Here is a 3,860-nt window from a genome sequence, read left to right as displayed (position 1 = left end):
CCATCTGTACCTGGGAGTCTATCCTTCACACTGCCAAAGTTCAAACTGGTGATATCAGCTTACAAACACGTTCTCGTGTTCAGATGTGTGTTAACGGCTCATGCTGACACCTCTGAGGCAACAGAGAATGAAGACTTGAGCTCATTCAGACCATCTGCCAACCAGTTCTGCGGTTTTGGAAGCGTCGAACTACAGTCTAAACGCTAAAAGAGGTCAACTATTTTGTTGTAGTAAGAAAGCTCTAAAAAATACGACGAGTTACACCTCCTGGTGTCAAATTGAAGTCTCTAAACACCACAAACGTCTCCTATAACACCAGAAAATGTTATAGGACCAGATTGGTCTCATGCTGTTTTTGAGATCGTGTGTTGCCACACGGGTTTGGAAAGTCTTTAGATCCAGCAAAACAGAAACCAACTCTGTCTGAACACTGCTGTAAGTCTTGTTCACAGACCACCTTCCTTCTCCAGTTCTGGATAATGGGGACCTTCCATACATGAATGCTGCCTCTTTAGATCTCAGTTTATCACAGTGCCTTCCGCTTCATCACCAGTTCTGCCTGTAGGACCCATCACTGAGAACTGTCCCCCCGCTTTCATGGCCTTCACTCAACCTCAGACATTTTGTCTGATTTTGTGTGTGTGCCAATGCCTCTTGGCCAGGTCTCTCTCGAAAAAGATTTTATCTCAATGGTCTTCCTGGTAAAATAGATTTTAAAAAAAGACATTTCGGATCTGTCCTTAAAGGAGGGGATCCCAGAGTTTAGTGCTTTTAATTTATTTTCAATTCATTTAGGCTTCATTTGTTGGATTCTATGTGTAAATGATCTAGTTTAAATCTATTATGATTACAGCAGTCAGTTGCTGACCATCACATGTGATCCTGATTGCGTCTACCTTTATGGCTGCCACCCTCCGGTCCAGAGTGCAACTGACAGGTCCAAGGCAATAAACAAAACAAAACAGGAGGATTAGAGGATTAGATTAGGATTAGAGGAGGATTAGAATTACCTAACTTCCACAATTACTTTCTTGCAAATAGATTACAATATTACGGAGCCCGTGTCCTGACATTAAGATATAAAAATATATCTTGTTCCCACAGATTAATATCTTGTTCCCACAGGTTATTATGTCGTTCGCACGAAATACTATTCCGTTCCCACAAGATACTATTCCGTTCCCACAAGATACTATTGCGTTCCCTCAAAATACTATTCCGTTCCCTCGAAATGATTAACTCGTGCAAACGCAATAATTATGTCGTTCGAACGCAATAATTAATCCGTTCGAACGCAATAATTATTCACGTCATAAGTCATTCACGCGGATATGCTCTCTGTACGCCGGCAAAAGCCGCTTTCAGCGGTAACTTCCGTGTCTCTGTGACCCATATTCGTTCAAAAAAGGAACATGAAAAACAAAAATGATCACTTTATTACCGTCTCAATGAATATAAGAAAAATATCAAAAGATTTATGATAACTAGGCTGCTTTGTCATACGATAGCTCCTGCTAGGCTACTACTAGCTCCGCCGCAGAGCTCTCTGATCATATATGCCGGCATTTGGGCAACTGACTGGTCTTGTCAGACAGCTGATATTGTAGTTTAGGGTCGAATAGGAATAATAATATTCAGGACTTTAGCAGTCAGTATCTTTACATTCGAAGGCTATTAGGCTACATGCTAACTGACTAGCCGATCATTTCCTGTTATTAATTTACGTCATAGATTTACAGCAGATACCTTCACATTTCTGTCTGTGTGTGTCTCATTACATTGCATTGAAGACACGGAGGATGTTTAGAGAACAGATTTATTTATTTTAAAAAGCACAGAAGCATCCATCGTATTCACGTTCACATTATCTGGTACGCCCTCAGTCATCTTGCTGCAAAAGCCGCTTCCTGCCGCTACTTCCGTGTCTCTGTGAGCATTCAATAGGGGTAAAAATAAAAGCAAGAATGGTCGATCTGTTATTTTCTCGATGAAAATCTGAAAAATATCATATTAAGCTGGATGCTTCGCCTAAAGCACTTACCTTTAGCTTGTAGCATAACAACAATAGCAGTACGTCCCGTTTCCCAGAGTGCTTTGCTGCCAATCACTAGCCAATCACCGTGTCCCTGTGACCAAGGTCTAACAACAAGACCAATAATTGGCCAGTGATTGGCAGCAAAGCACTCTGGGAAACGGGACGTACTGCTATTGTTGTTATGCTACAAGCTAAAGGTAAGTGCTTTAGGCGAAGCATCCAGCTTAATATGATATTTTTCAGATTTTCATCGAGAAAATAACAGATCGACTATTCTTGCTTTTATTTTTACCCCTATTGAATGCTCACAGAGACACGGAAGTAGCGGCAGGAAGCGGCTTTTGCAGCAAGATGACTGAGGCGTACCAGATGATGATGTGAACGTGAATACGATGGATGCTTCTGTGCTTTTTAAAATAAATAAATCTGTTCTCTAAACATCCTCCGTGTCTTCAATGCAATGTAATGAGACACACACAGACAGAAATGTGAAGGTATCTGCTGTAAATCTATGACGTAAATTAATAACAGGAAATGATCGGCTAGTCAGTTAGCATGTAGCCTAATAGCCTTCGAATGTAAAGATACTGACTGCTAAAGTTAATAAAAGACAAGTCCTGAATATTATTATTCCTATTCGACCCTAAACTACAATATCAGCTGTCTGACAACAGACCAGCCAGTTGCCCAAATGCCGGCATATATGATCAGAGAGCTCTGCGGCGGAGCTAGTAGTAGCCTAGCAGGAGCTATCGTATGACAAAGCAGCCTAGTTATCATAAATCTTTTGATATTTTTCTTATATTCATTGAGACTGTAATAAAGTGATCATTTTTGTTTTTCATGTTCCTTTTTTGAACGAATATGGGTCACAGAGACACGGAAGTTACCGCTGAAAGCGGCTTTTGCCGGCGTACAGAGAGCATATCCGCGTGAATGACTTATGACGTGAATAATTATTGCGTTCGAACGGATTAATTATTGCGTTCGAACGACATAATTATTGCGTTTGCACGAGTTAATCATTTCGAGGGAACGGAATAGTATTTTGAGGGAACGCAATAGTATCTTGTGGGAACGGAATAGTATCTTGTGGGAACGGAATAGTATTTCGTGCGAACGACATAATAACCTGTGGGAACAAGATATTAATCTGTGGGAACAAGATATATTTTTATATCTTAATGTCAGGACACGGGCTCCGTACAATATATCTTAAAATGGTTAAAAAATAATCCAGAAACTAACTCATGGTTAGACTTGGAACAGGCGTTATGTGGAAAGATCAACCTGTCAGATCTTCCATTTATTAGCCAAATAGTTAAAAAACAGGATTGTTTCAAAAGTATTAATATAAATGCCACTTTAACAGCCTGGTGGGAATTTCTCAAAATATCAAAATCATCAATTCAACCGTGCAAAATGACACCCATCTGGAACAACCCAGACATCCTCATAAACAAAAAAATTATCCACTTCCCAGCTTGGCAAGCAGGGGGCATAAAACAACTAGAGCACATAATTATTGATAGAAGATTCATAACTCCCCAGGAACTTCAAGACAAACATGGAATATATAACTTCTTGGAATATCAGCAACTTAAATCAATTATTACTAAAAAGTTTAAATACAGAGACAACGATTTAAAGCTACCAGATGTAGTTACCACTCTGATCAATTTCTCAATGAATAAAACTCTCTCCAAAATATACAAACTTTTATGCAATTTAGATAACAATATTTCACTTCCGACAACAAAATGGGATGCGGATTTGAGCATCAGCACAGATGAAAGTTTTTGGTCAGAACTTTGTCTAAACACCT

General features: G+C 39.5%; 1 long non-coding RNA gene across 1 annotated transcript; it reads left to right on the top strand.

The window, feature by feature from the left end:
* The first annotated feature begins 2,132 nt into the window (after positions 1–2,132).
* On the top strand, positions 2,133–2,473 carry LOC144986987 (uncharacterized). The gene is made up of 2 exons (XR_013650826.1): positions 2,133–2,232; positions 2,347–2,473. It is a non-coding gene; the product is annotated as an uncharacterized LOC144986987 (long non-coding RNA).
* Positions 2,474–3,860: the final 1,387 nt, after the last annotated feature.

This window comes from Oryzias latipes, chromosome 18 (genome assembly GCF_053564925.1).
Source record: "Oryzias latipes strain Hd-rR chromosome 18, Olatipes_Hd-rR_3.1".
Classification (NCBI taxonomy): domain Eukaryota; kingdom Metazoa; phylum Chordata; class Actinopteri; order Beloniformes; family Adrianichthyidae; genus Oryzias; species Oryzias latipes.
Note: the sequence above shows the minus strand (reverse complement) of the source record. Positions and strands in the feature narration are given on the sequence as shown.